The following is a 15,788-nucleotide window of genomic DNA, read 5'->3' as shown; positions in this document are numbered from 1 at the left end:
TTCTTCAGTCATAGAGTAGTCAAGTCGTGGAATAGTCTAGAAAGTGAAGTAGTGGAGGCGGGAACCATACATAGTTTTAAGGCGAGGTATGATAAAGCTCATGGAGCAGGGAGAGAGAGGACCTAGTAGCAATCAGTGAAGAGGCGGGGCCAGGAGCTATGACTCGACCCCTGCAACCACAAATAGGTGAGTACACACACGCACACACACACGCATACACACACCTGTCGGGAAGACATCAGCGAGTCATGGTACGTGACGAGGTGTCAGAGTGGGCACCTGTGACGAACTGGGTTCCACAGGTTCCACCGGCCCTAGGGCCGGTGCTGTTTCTCGTATATGTGAACGACATGACAGAAGGAATAGACTCAGAAGTGTCCCTGTTTAGAGATGATGTGAAGTTGATGAGAAGAATTCAGTCGGACGAAGACCAGGCGGAACTACAAAGGGATCTTAACAGGCTGCAGGAATGATCCAGATACTGGCTCCTGGAGTTCAACCCCACCAAGTGCAAAGTCATGAAGACTGGGGAAGGGCAAAGAAGACCGCAGACGGAGTACAGTTTAAAGGAGCCAGAGACTACAAACCTCACTCAAGGAAAAGGATCTTGGGGTGAGTATAACACCGGGCACATCTGAGGCGCAGCATATGGGCGCCTAGCTACCCTAAGAATAGCATTCCAACACATCAATAAGGAATCGTTCAGGACCCTATGTACCGTGTATGTCAGGGCCTGTATTGGGGTATGCAGCACCAGTTTGGAACCCACACCTAGCCAAGCATGTAAGGAAATTAGAGAAAGGGCAAAGGTTTACAATAAGACTAGTCCCGATGCTAAAGGGCATGTCCTACGAAGAAATCGACCTGACTACACTGGAGGACAGGAGAGATAGGGAGAATATGATAACGACATATAAAATACTGGGAGGAATTGACAAGGTGGACAGACAGGATGTTCCAGAGATGGGACACAGCAACAAGGGGTCATAATTAGAAGTTGAAGACTCAGGTGAATCACAAGGATGTTGGGAAGTATTTCTTCAGTCACATAGTTGTCAGGAAGTGGAATAGGCTGGGAAGTGATGCAGTTGAGGCGGGATTCATACATAGCCTTAAGAAGAGATATGATAAAGCTCATGGAGCAGAGAGAGTGGCCTAGTAGCAACCAGTGAAGAGGCGGGGCCAGGAACTGTGACTCGATCCCTGCAACCGCAACTAGATGAGTACACACACACACACATACACAATATTGACTGCTGTGGATATTCTTTCTTTCTGAACTTAGGTATTGCGCCCCAGGTCATTAAGAGAGAAGACTGGGACCTTTGAAGAGTTTCCATTATTGTTGCGTTGCCGTTAGATGAGTTCGTTAACCTTCCTCACCTTCACAGTGAGTGGAAGACTCCCACCACTCACCCACTCTGAGATCTCTCACTAAGAGCCGTAGTGACAGGCGTAGAACATCTGTCTGCTAAACAGAGAGAAGGAAGGCAACAGACAGCATCACTCAGCTCCAGCAGATGTCCAATACATTCGCTCTTCCTCTCTGTCTTGCTTGACAAGATGGAAATAAAATTGCCAAAACCTTTACGCCTGCCTTAAAACCCATTAGTAAGATTGGCTGTGGAGGCGGACCCAGGCAGGTGGGATCCTTTCTCTGATGCGGAGCTCCACAAGAATGATGAGATGCTGGTGCTTCATTGATAGAACACATGTGGCAGTGAAAAGACAGGTTACCCAACATAATCTTACTGCAACAACTCTTCGCTCTGTTGGAGTTCCAGTTTCCTTCCCACCCACCTCATTAATGACTGTAGGAAAAGAAAAAAACTGATCATTCACACAGAGGACCTCTCACTCGGTAAGTTGGTGTAGCGGCTACCAACATCGCTCATACACTCGCCAGGAGCAACAATAACGCAGCCATCACGATTTCCACCAAAATTAAAGACCTATTTAAGAGCAAAACCGTCAGACTTGCCAATTTTGAAGCAGAAGTGGAGCAACGTGTGAGGAAGCAGGTACCTGTGCAGCTGTGGGTGACAAGAACAATGCTTGCGCTCTCCATCGTACCTCTAACTAGGCACCTGGTACAGTGCTGGTTCATCACTAGGCACCTGGTACAGAATTGGTTCATCACTAGGCACCTGGTACAGTGTTGGTTCATCGCTAGGCACCTGGTACAGAACTGGTTCATCACTAGGCACCTGGTTCAGTGTTGGTTCATCACTAGGCACCTGGTACAGTGTTGGTTCATCACTAGGCACCTGGTACAGTGTTGGTTCATAACTAGGCACCTGGTTCAGTGTTGGTTCATCACTAGGCACCTGGTACAGTGTTGGTTCATCACTAGGCAATTTATACAGTGTTATGCAGCTTTGACTTTTACTAGAAGCCTAGTCCACAAAATTTTAGGAATGGAAAAAGAACCAAATACCAAAACACACACACACACACCAATGTGCTCCAGCAGACGTCAATTAAATTCTACCTCTCTGTCTCTCTTGACAAGATTGAAATAAAATTGTTAAAACCTTGGCGTCTGCCTTAAAACCCATTAGTAAGATTGCCTGTGGAGGCAGACCCAGGCAGCTGGGATCCTCCTATTGATGTGCAGCTACACAAGAGTGATGGGACGCTTCAAGATGCTACAGGAAGACTTAACAAGCTACAGCAATGACCTAACAGGTGGCTACTGGAATTAATATTCTTGCAACAAAGATGGTCCCTGAACTGTGAAGACTGATGACAAGACGAAGACTATGAAAGCTACATCTTACATCATTACCAGATCGAAGACCTATACATGACAATCACATTTGATAAACTACTTAGAGATAAAGAATATAAGAACAGCCTATTTTAAAGGTAAGAAAAAGAACGAGAGGACGCGAATGTCGACGAAAGTTCAGATGACTAAACCCTTACGTGGGTTCATGAAGTAAATATGTAAAAGTAACAGGAAATGAGCAACACAAATTAAAGTAAAAGCAAGTATGGTTCTCAAAATCCAGAGCTAATATCCGACAAACATGCTTAAGCGAGTATAACTAGGTAAGACAGAAACTCGTAAATAAAAAAGAACATCTTCAGAAAAAGACATTTTGAAAAGATACAAGTCCTATAGGGATTCCAAATCACATTTTTCTGTTTAGTCCTCTTCATGGCATTCATTTTTCTCTGGAGGAGAGAGGGAACCTAGAGACCCAGAGGTGTTCCGCAGGATGCTTTCAAGGTGCGTTAATTGAGATTTCTGGTAGGATGGATCCAATTGCGGTAATGACTGATTGATTAGTCCAGATGATTTCACGAAGACGAGTCCCAGGGTCTTTCCCCGTGACTTCACCTATCGTAAATCCACTACTAGGGTCTTCTCTGTACTCGCCAGTGTGTGTCATCCAGGAACTAAATGTGGAATCACATGTCAGTCTGCAAATAAGTTCCAGAACAAAAAAAAATATTTTGTGTTTATATAAAACCAAGTTAGAAACACTACACGTTTAACGTTAAAAAATAAACTTGTTTGTTTCCCCTCTTTATTACTTGTTTGGTATATGAATATTTTTTTAAAGAAAATGCCAAAATTCTTTGTAAAATAGGGAATAAGGATTGTTGTAGGTTCTTGCAAGAAGGGGAAATATAGATTAGGAAATATAATGCAGCCATATAATGGAAAACGAGAGCCAAAATATGACATAAATAGTATTGTACGTAATGTGTCAAATGCTGTGAACTATGCTGTAACCTCGTAATATGATGGGAAAACCACATTTACACTTTTGTTGCCCTGACGCCTGGACAGATGGATGGGGACACTCTCTCTCTCTCTCTCTCTCTCTCTCTCTCTCTCTCTCTCTCTCTCTCTCTCTCTCTCTCTCTCTCTCTCTCTCTCTCTCTCTCTCTCTCTCTCACTCGCCCGGCCCGAGAGGGACACAAGTGCTAGTCTCAATCTAATTAAAATCAATCATTTTAGTCCGCCGAGAGAAATTGAGTTGGCCTGGTCGTGTCCCTCTGATTGGCCGGCACCACTCGTTGATTGTCTGTGTGGCATCAACCACTCAGGGCAGGGAAGAAAATGCGGAGCAAAGGGGGGTGGCGAGAGGAGCAGGTGGACAGATAAGGTGGGGAAAAAGAGAGAGTGGAGAGGGGTGAGGGAGAGAAGATGGAAGTTGGGTAAAAATGAAAGATGGGGTGGGCTGAGGAATGATGGGATGGGCTGAGGAAAGATGGGGTGGGCTGAGGAATGATGGGATGGGCTGAGGAAAGATGGGGTGGGCTGAGGAATGATGAGATGGGCTGAGGAATGATGGGGTGGGCTGAGGAATGATGAGATGGGCTGAGGAATGATGGAATGGACTGAGGAATGATGGGGTGGGCTGAGGAATAATGCAGTAGACTGAGAAATGATGGGGTGGACTGACGAATGATGGGGTGGACTGAGGAATTATGGGGTGAACTGGGGAATAATGGGATGGAAAGGAATTATGGGTGGGAAGGGGAATGATGGGGTTGGGAGAGGATTGATAGGGTTGGGAGAGGAATGATGGGTGGGGAGGAATGATAGGGCGAGAGATGATGGGGTTGGGAGAGGAATGATGGGTTGGTGATGAGAAGTGAGCTGAGGAATGATGGGGTGGGAAAGGAATGATAGGGTGGGAGAGGAATAATAGGGTGGGAGAGGAATGATAGGGTGGGGGAGGAATGATAAGGTGGGAGAGGAATGATGGGGTGGGAGAGAAATGTTAAGGCGGAAAGAGGAATAAAGGCGTGGGAAGAGAAAATAAAAGTAAAGGGAAAGGAATGATGGCATGGTGAGAGGAATGGCGTAATAGTAAAGGAATGGGCCCCGCTTATATATGACCACGTCTTCAGCTGCTTCATCTCTCCACTTCTTCCCCTCCCCAGGCCCCACTATTAAAATCACTGCCATCTTGCTGCTGTATTAGTGTGGGATTTTGGGCAGGATGAGCATATAAATATTATATAATAAAAAAACAGAGAGATTGTGCTCATCTTTTGTTGCTGACGATTTGTAACCTTCGCAGCTTCTCCCAAAGGTTACACCTTCGACGTACACGTCGTCTAATGGCCCACCAAAGCTTTACGAAAGGTGTGTACATAATGCTAGCACATACCTAAAGAGTACATATGCCACTGTTTCATGTATAAACACGTAGGTCGTGCCCTAAATATTACCTGTGTGTGGGCGATGGCCCACTCATCACGGCGTTGGTTTGGCATGTTCTCTCATAACACTCCATAAACTTTTCTGCTGCAGCTGAATAGTGAAAAGAGAGGCCAGATAAAGACTTACCAGGGGTGTCTGTAGCGTACCCACGTATATAACACCGCATACCATGGCTTATTGCAGAGGCGAGATAATGAAAAGCTGGCAGCCTCACTTCGTCGCCTGCTCGGCTCTTCTGTGTGAACTACACCGGGTCAAGACCCCACTGGTACTTGTTACACCCGCGATGTTCGCTCGTCAACGCAATCTCGATCTCTATTGGTGATTCTCTATTAAGCACAGCTAAAAGTCTGTAACAATTCACGGCAGGAGGGATTAACAATGATGCGTCGAGTTGAGTCGATTATTCCTTCCTCTTCCCTTCTCGGTGATTTGTCATTGTGGCTAAAATTATATGATGCACACGAGGCATGGCCATGATTATCTCTTCTTCTTCAACGCAGCATGACCCGATGGCCCGGTACGGCCTGCAGTGCTCGTCGCATCTTTCACTCGTCGAAAAGTAACTGCAATCTGCTTGTTGCTACGTCCCCGTCCTCTTTTATGGACACATACACAAGACTGACAGGCATGAGTGCCGTCTTGGACTATTCAGTATAATCCTAGTTTAAAATGTCGGCGTGAGGTCTTGAGTGCTTGTAGAGAGTACAGATAAATTCTTTAGGATTTTTCCCGGCCTGGGAAAAGAGCCAGTGTTTCAGACAAAAGTCTTTTCTTTAATTTGTGCAGAGATTACCTTATCAGGGTAACTCCTGTGTACCCTTGAACGACTCAAGTGTCGCTGTTATCTCCTCTCGATCTAATAGTCAATAGAGGAGCTGTGTGATCCTGCTGGATTAGACACAGTGTTAAGATAAATGGGCATTCTGGTATGCGATAATTGTACTTTGTCTAGTGCAGGTCAAGAGCCGTTTCATCTCAGAGAATGAGAAATATTGGCGTTCACTGCTCGACTGGGCTGTGTTTGAAGACCTTATAATCTGGTTCTACTTTAAAACTGCTTACATAGACTGCAGTGTTTGCAAAAAAATATGAACCTCCCTTCTCACTAATGGCAAACCAGAGTTGCTCTTTGACCTGCTCTCCTCTCTTGTGACCTATGCCAAAGAGAGGGAGAGAGTTCTCATCACAGCTGAAGGTCGCCTGCCCCCCAGGTGGGGGGAGGGAACCTCCAAGTCCTTGATTTGGAGAAATCATAATTTTCTCCACAGTTAGATTGATAAATGTGAAAGAAGACATGCGTGTGCAGTTCAGAACATTTATTGAACGTTTCACCACGAGTGACTTCATCATTCCTGATACAGAGACGACTGAGAGGGTATCATCATTCCTAATACAGAGACGACTGAGAGGGTATCATCATTCCTGATACAGAGACGACTGAGAGGGTATCATCATTCCTGATACAGAGACGACTGAGAGGGTATCATCATTCCTAATACAGAGACGACTGAGAGGGTATCATCATTCCTGATACAGAGACGACTGAGAGGGTATCATCATTCCTGATACAGAGACGACTGAGAGGGTATCATCATTCCTGATACAGAGACGACTGAGAGGGTATCATCATTCCTGATACAGAGACGACTGAGAGGGTATCATCATTCCTGATACAGAGACGACTGAGAGGGTATCATCATTCCTGATACAGAGACGACTGAGAGGGTATCTTCATTCCTGATACAGAGACGACTGAGAGGGTATCATCATTCCTGATACAGAGACGACTGAGAGGGTATCTTCATTCCTGATACAGAGACGACTGAGAGGGTATCATCATTCCTGATACAGAGACGACTGAGAGGTATCTTCATTCCTGATACAGAGACGACTGAGAGAGTATCATCATTCCTGATACAGAGACGACTGAGAGGGTATCATCATTCCTGATACAGAGACGACTGAGAGGGTATCATCATTCCTAATACAGAGACGACTGAGAGGGTATCATCATTCCTAATACAGAGACGACTGAGAGGGTATCATCATTCCTAATACAGAGACGACTGAGAAGGTATATACATAGTGGTAGTGGGAGTCAAGTTGCACGCAGCGAGAAAATGGTGGTGACAGTAGAAGTTGGAATAGTAGTAGAAGCAGCAGCAGTAGTAGCATTATCATTATTACTACTACTGCTATTATTACTATTACTACTACTACTACTACTGCTGCTGCTGCTGCTACTGCTGCTGCTGCTACTGCTGCTACTGCTGCTGCTGCTGCTGCTGCTGCTGCTGCTGCTGCTGCTGCTGCTACTGCTACTACCACTATCCCCACTACCGCCACCATCCCCACTACCACCACCATCCTCACTACCACCACCCACTACAACCAGCACCACCCACCACCCCCACTACAACCACGACCCACCACCACACACTACCACCACCACCACCCACTACTATCACCACCACCACCACCCACTACTATCACCACCACCCACTACTACCACCACCACCCACTACTACCACCACCACCCACTACTACCCCCACCACCCACCACTACCCATCAGTATCACCACGACCAACCACCACCACCCATCACTATCAACACGACCCACCACTACCCATCACTGTCACCACGACCCACCACTACCACCACTGCCACCACCACCCACCACCACTACTACCACCCCCACCACCCATCACTATCACCACGACCCACCACCACCCATCACTATCACCACGACCCACCACCACCCATCACTATCACCACGACCCACCACCACCACACACTACTACCACCACCACCCACTACTGCCACCACCACCCACCACTACCACCACCACCCACCACTACCCATCACTATCACCACCACCACTACCCATCACTGTCACCACCACCACTACCCATCACTGTTACCACCACCCATCACTATCACCACCACCCACCACCACCACTACCCATCACTGTCACCACCACCACTACCCATCACTGTTACCACCACCCACCACCACCCATCACTATCACCACCACCCACCACCACCACTACCCATCACTATCACCACGACCCACCGCCACCACACACTACAACCACCACCACCCACTACTACCACCACCACCCACCACTACCACCACCACCCACCACTACCACCACCACTCATCACTATCACCACCACTATCCATCACTGTCACCACCACCACTACCCATCACTATTACCACTACCCACCACCACCACTACCCATCACTATCACCACCACCACTACCCATCACTATCACCACCACCACTACCCATCACTATCACCACCACCACTATCCATCACTATTACCACCACCCATCACTATCACCACCACCCACCACCACCACTACCCATCACTATCACCACGACCCACCACCACCACCCACTACTACCACCACCACCCACCACTACTCATCACTATCACCACTACCCATCACTATCACCACTATCCATCACCACCACCCACCACCACCACTACCCATCACTATCACCACCACCCGCCACCGCCACTACCCATCACTATCACCACCACCCACCACTACCCATCACTATCACCACCACCCACCACTACCCATCACTATCACCACCACCCACCACTACCCATCACTATCACCACCACCACCACCACTATCACCACCATTATTGCTACCACTGGGCATGGGAACCTTACTGAAACCCCACTATAATCCTTCACTCACCACTAGTCTGTTACACTAGCATCCCAGTTATCACTAAAAAACTAGCTCAGTCTAGTTCATCTTGTCTGCTAACACCTCCGAGAAGACTCTTGTACCCATAGGCGGACCACATTTACCATGTTCTGTTCCGGTAGTCTATGATTGCTAGCATACAAGTGCGTGATTACAACTTGTATTGAATCTCTTGTTCTCGACATTAATATTGTTCTCTCGTGGTTGAAAGTGTGTGTGTAATGTGAGGCTGAGATCCACCGAGAGGCACTAAGGATGTTTTGTTTTTAATGAGGAAACATTTCGGTCGTAGGGCCTTGATCATTTCTATAAGGTTTTTAAAAGCGAAACGTTTCCTCGTTAATAATATCCTAAGTGTTTGCTTGTGTGTCTTATTCTCAACTGTTTTTTTCGAGTTAAGAATCGCCTTGATTATATACCTTCTTAAAGCTCAGCAGTATCCCATAAGTAAGAAAGGAGCCTAATAACGATATTTCAGTCCGTCCAAGACCAATGTCAGTTGTCCAGGATGGACCGAAACGTCGTCATAGGGTTCCTTTCCTAATGGCGGGTTTTAGGTGAATTGTTGCAGTACGGTATAGCGATTTATTTTTTCTGGTGTCTTGAAGGCTGTTACGACTTTGATGTCGTAACTTAAATAAAATGTTCCTGGTTCCTTAAGGCTGCTCACACTGCTGTCTAGGAGTTATAAAATTACACTGAAAAACACAGTGAACCTTGAGCCAGCATGTACGCATATATCACACAATATTAATTATTATTAGGAAGGAAGGACAAAAACTCACCTATATAACTTATATACAACTTATAACTACTACAAAAACCACCACACTCCAGCTCACATTAGCTCACTAGTACACTACTATTAATGAGTCTAAGAAAATTAATCATCAGGGAGGCTCCATGACATACACAACCCCGTCTTCACTTCTGTCTGGTAGACTAATTACCAGCAGGCAAAACACCATACAGTACTCTCGCATAAACAGGCCTTTGCATACTATAGGACTTTACAGGTAAACATGAGATCAATAAAATAACATATGGTATAAACTTACAAAAAACCACCATCCCTACTAAACACAGTATTAGGACATCTTGTTACAAGTGTTGTGCTCCACCGACTGACACTCACCGTACCTCATCTGCTCCTGTCTCCTAGCCACTCTAACTGCCCGGGAATAATACGCGTTCGCTTTTAAGGAATATATATGTCCACTTTCAGACTACACGGAAAATGACATTATATATGGAGCGTTATTTTATATAAATATTTTTTTTACAGTTCTCCGTAACAAAGGCTGCAATGAGATCTCGTATTCTCCTTGAGTCACAAGTAAGACAGACATGGTTATTATAAGATTATCTTCACAGAAATGTATGAGACTTAGGTAATTTTGTGACTAAAATTTAAGAACATACCTGGCATGTACAATTCCCTGAAGCTGTTTCTTGAACCACCTTGTATGGAGTGAACCTGCTTTAATAATATGATATGTGTGTTTGCTCGTGTGACTTTAGTCACAGTTTGTCAGCTTTTGCATACTTGGTTATCACTACTCAGGGTGACGCCGGAGCAAGTATACAGTATAATGTCAATTTTGTTTGTATTCATTTTTTTTTTTTTTTGCTTGAATTTTCCAGCTAACTTGTTATGTCAGATTTGGTGCGCACGCCTAGACATTGTTTAGTGTACGTTAGGTTAGTGATAATGAAGTCTCCATTATCTCATTATCTAAGCTATCTGGTTTCCAAACATGTATTTATTTTAACCCTGTTTCATCCTCAATTAAATCTATACATTCATCACATCTATCTGTCCAAGTCCATATGAATACTTCCACAACCTGCCTCCAGTGAGACTTTTTTTCTAATTTCCTGTCAGCAGCTAAGTTTGTGATTGTTACGTTAGTCCCTTTTAAGATTATTTGTTTTTCTTATGAAAAGAATCAATTCCTTAAGAACTACATCTGTTAAGTTTAACCATACGGATACATCTGATTAAAAGTGCTTATTGTTTCCTGTCGTTGAGTCAGTAACTGATATCTTTCTGAAGTTTGTCTCCTATACTATACGACTTTATTTTATCTTAAACCAAAGGTATTGACAAGAAAGCGACATGTTCCACCCAGCTATTTGCAGGGTGAAAACTTCAGCTACGTTACATCTTGAATATCCTGGTGTAGACGTACTCTTCAATAAATCCATAATACTACAACTATATTAAAAGGCAAAGATAGACTCAGTGCTCTCAGAGCAGTTGCTGGCTGCAACCTGAACTATGATGCTAATCTGAGAATAATGAGGATGCACATAGCCTGTATTAGATTCTTTGCTGATTATGTTGCTCCCATGTTAATATTAGCTAAATAAAATTCTCTCCGGCCCTTGGAGCTAAGGCAGAATGAAGCCCTCAGAATAACTCTTCGCTGTCCTAAATCTGCCAAGGTTCTTTATATGAAAAAGGAGCTTAGTCTTCCTATTATCACTGTTCTTATTATTGGAATGTTAAGAAATGAACAAGACACTAATACTACAAATCGTACTAAATGTCTAGAAGTAAATACAAAGAGAATTCAGTGGATTGTGAAAGCATGCAATTATATTAAGTTTTATAATCTGTACCGCAATAGACAAGAGCATTTTGCTCCTCCGTGGAAACTCTGTTTATTTAATATCACATACCTACAGCCCCTCCCAAGAAGCTCATCACTAGTAATCCCTTCCTTAAATCTCTTGCACAGGCGACTCATCAAGAACAAATTTCTCACTTAACTGTTCGTAATAATATGTTACAAATTATATACATTATGGATGTAAGCAGGAGTGTACTGCTTACCTATTTAGGAGACAGCAGAGGCAGCTGCTCCTGTTGTCTCCTCCATAGGTAAGAACGATATGCTCAAGAATTAATAACTGAGCGTCTACACTGCAAACTGAATTGTTTGTCATTCTAATGGCACTTAACTCACACAGTGACTAACAGCATAGTCAGTGGAGAGGTCAGATATATATACTCAAAATATCGGGAAAAGGGAATTAATGTATATTTTTATGGATTCCATCACACGCACACTGAATTACTCTTTCATGGCAAAGTTAGCCATAGAAAGTACCCTGCAGGAAAATGTAGGATATCATTTTGGCATGTATTTGTCTAGCATTAGGAATAATACTACGAGAGAAGTAAATAATGAACTCAAAACACAGAGGAATGCACTTAGTAGGCAGAGTAGATGAGCATGTTTATGGAGTAACTTGCAATGTGAACAGACTGATGTTGTAGTAGCCAGGTTTAGACTTGGTTACAGGTACTGCTGGCAGTATGGCAGACTTTCTTGAACAGTGTGTCTAATTGTCCGCTTATTGAGGAATAATGAGATTATATAATAACCTGTGTGTTATGTTAAGGTATCTTGTTAATAAAACTAAGATACCCAACATATTAAGCAGATTTCCTAAATTTTCTTGTAACAGATAAGTGAACTTTAGATATAAACCCGGACGTGCTCCTGTAACCCTTCAGGGGCCTAGTTTCTAGCCTTTTTGTGTACCCATGTACTCTTGCGCTACCGTCCACAGGATAGATGTGGGGTGCGCAATAAACTAGCTGCTTCCGCGGCAAAACCTAATCTAAAATCTTTATTTTACTCAATAATCTTTGATATATTTCTTTGTTGGAGAGAGAGAGAGAGAGAGAGAGGAGTCGCCGTAACATTACTTTGACTGTGGGTGTTTGGGTTCATTTTATATCGGATAATGTTTCGGTCCTATTATCTACTTTTTTACGGACCTCATACTAATACATCAGATCGTTATTCGTAGCGGGAACAAGACCCAGTATGTTATCACTGTGTTGAAGTTATGGCACTCAGAACTCAGTAGCAACCACTGTGTATTAGGAGTTTATAACCAGGGATAGGTAGCTACCATAGTAGGCGGAGTCTGAAATTGTGGTCATGACACCCACATAACAGCAACCATAGTAAGCAGTGTGTCTCACGAAATCGTATGACACGATTGCAAACAAACCATTCTACGGGTGGGGTTTGAACCCACGGTCAGGAGTTTTGAGACTCTATGACCGCGGGTTCAAACCCCAACCGTGGTAAGGTGTGTGTGTTGTGATCATGACAACCATATTACAGCTACCACATTAAGCAGTGTGTGGTGTGGTCATGACAACCACATAACAGCTGCCATACTAAGCAGTGTGTGTTGTGATCATGACAGCCACATAACAGCTGCCATACTAAGCAGTGTGTGTTGTGATCATGACAGCCACATAACAGCTGCCATACTAAGCAGTGTGTGTTGTGATCATGACAGCCACATAACAGCTACCATACTAAGCAGTGTGTGTTGTGATCATGACAACCACATAACAGCTACCATACTAAGCAGTGTGTGTTGTGATCATGACAACCACATAACAGCTGCCATACTAAGCAGTGTGTGTTGTGATCATGACAACCACATAACAGCTACCATACTAAGCAGTGTGTGTTGTGATCATGACAGCCACATAACAGCTACCATACTAAGCAGTGTGTGTTGTGATCATGACAGTCTGGTAACGTTTTTTGTTTTTGGTTAAGGTCGAATACTTATTTTCTTCTTTTTATTAATTATTGATTCTGTGAAATCATAGAAAATCGTGATGTGTTTTCCGCCTCTGCTTGTCAGATATATAACTAAGGCATATACATATATTCACTCATTTTATAGAATATAAGCATGAATTGTTTGCTTCTATAACTTGTTTGGTACTACTTGTAATTCACTGTTAACGTGTAACATTAAACTGTTACATTGTTTAGTGCAAACAATAGGAAAAAATGTCAGCTACTGGTTGAGCAGAGCAGATTCCTGCCAGATGAAACAGGATTAAGTTGGTGTCTGAGTCTGTGTAACTCCAGAAATAGCCACTTGTTTGCAAGTGTTTGTAGGTGCTTTGATGTAGGTAGTCTCATGTAGGTGCTCTCATGTTGGTGCTCTCATGTCTGGTGCTCTCATGTAGGTGCTCTCATGTAGGTGCTCTCATGTCTGGTGCTCTCATGTAGGTGCTCTCATGTCTGGTGCTCTCATGTAGGTGCTCTCATGTAGGTGCTGTCATGTAGGTGCTCTCATGTCTGGTGCTGTCATGTAGGTGCTGTCATGTAGGTGCTCTCATGTAGGTGCTCTCATGTAGGTGCTCTCATGTAGGTGCTGTCATGTAGGTGCTCTCATGTAGGTGCTCTCATGTAGGTGCTCTCATGTAGGTGCTCTCATGTAGGTTGTGGCGTGCAGGCGACTGTGGACTTCATTTTAACTGTCCTAGACTTACTTCTTTTCACTTTCGTCATGAGATTTATAGCTACCGAGCTTCTAGGTGAGCCTTTTGATATTATTTTTAACTTTAGATAATATTTGTGTGTTCTTCGTATCGTGCTTAAAAAAATAATACTTGAATGTTTTATTTATTTTTTTATTACTAAGAGTGCTGACTGAGCTATACGGTGATCGCATTTTATCAACTTTCAAAATCACTTACCTTCCTTCCCATAAACAATCATTTCCCCTCATCTTCTATACAGTCAAGTGTCTTTGTATCATACTATCCATTTCAGCCATAATCATCCTGCACTTGTGTTTCCTGCTGCATCTAAATATAGACCTCTTTTCTTGAAGACGTTTCCTTCTGTAAAAATGGTTCTAAAGGTCCTCCTACTCTAACTTGTCATCCTTATTACATATTTTTTTTATTACGATGCTTTTACCTAGTGTATAAAAGTAAATAAACGTGAAAAGAAATTAAACGTATACTGATTAACTTTCTACCATTTTCTTTTTAATTTCTTGATAAGGTATTGTATCTACCCAATGTCTTCTAATATGCAGCGAAGTAAATTATTTATACCAGCATGGGACACAAAGATATCGTAGTCTGGACACTATCTTTCGTTAAATCTTTGAATATATCATTTACATTTTTAATTTTTATCACTGGGTGGCGTACTTCTCTCCGCTTTCTACCATCAATAAGACGGAACTCATTTTCTTCATTTCTAACTAGGTCACCTATGTAAATTAGGTTGGGTCTCCCCCCATCCCAAGGAAAGCGAGTAATAGAGCCCCAGGCTCATTCCTGATTTGTCAAGATTCATACCTGTAGCTTCACTAAGCCACAGCCTTGTTCCATCCACCTGCATTGTTTTATGCTGCATGTGCATCCTTATTTACCAACATTTTGAGGTTTTTCGAATAGCTCATCATTACCATTTAATACGTCTGACGAACGTACTCAGAGCTGGTTTGTAGATGAATGGTTCAGAGAACCGACATGTTGATAAATTAGACACATGTGCAACTCTTGGGTATCTTTATTGAGGAAACGTTTCGCCACACAGTGGCTTCATCAGTCCATACAAAGGAGAATCTTGAAGAACAGGAGGAGAATGAGGTAATCAGTCCCTCAACCTTGAGTCGATGTGGTCAGTCCATCAATCTTGAATAGAATACGGCATACGTGCTGAGAAGGAGCTTATAAACCGTTGGCAGGAGAGGTGCAGCAGTCATAGGTGGTGTAACATTTGTTCAATGTTGAAGTAGGTCGTGCCCAAGAATTAGGCAAGCGAAGAATTCCCAAGTATTAAGATCCCAAGAAGTTGCAGTGTCTGACAGGTTTGTAGATGAATGGTTCAGAGAACCGACATGTTGATAAATTAGACACATGTGCAACTCTTGGGTATCTTTATTGATACCCAAGAGTTGCACATGTGTCTAATTTATCATCAGAGCTGGTTGTATAGAGGACCGTGTTCACTCTTACCTACCGACTCTCGCACAGATCTTTAATTTTTTAGTTGTTCACTACTATATTTTCA

The sequence above is a fragment of the Cherax quadricarinatus genome, chromosome 39 (assembly GCF_038502225.1).
Source record: "Cherax quadricarinatus isolate ZL_2023a chromosome 39, ASM3850222v1, whole genome shotgun sequence".
Lineage (NCBI taxonomy): Eukaryota > Metazoa > Arthropoda > Malacostraca > Decapoda > Parastacidae > Cherax > Cherax quadricarinatus.
This window is presented reverse-complemented; position numbering follows the sequence as displayed.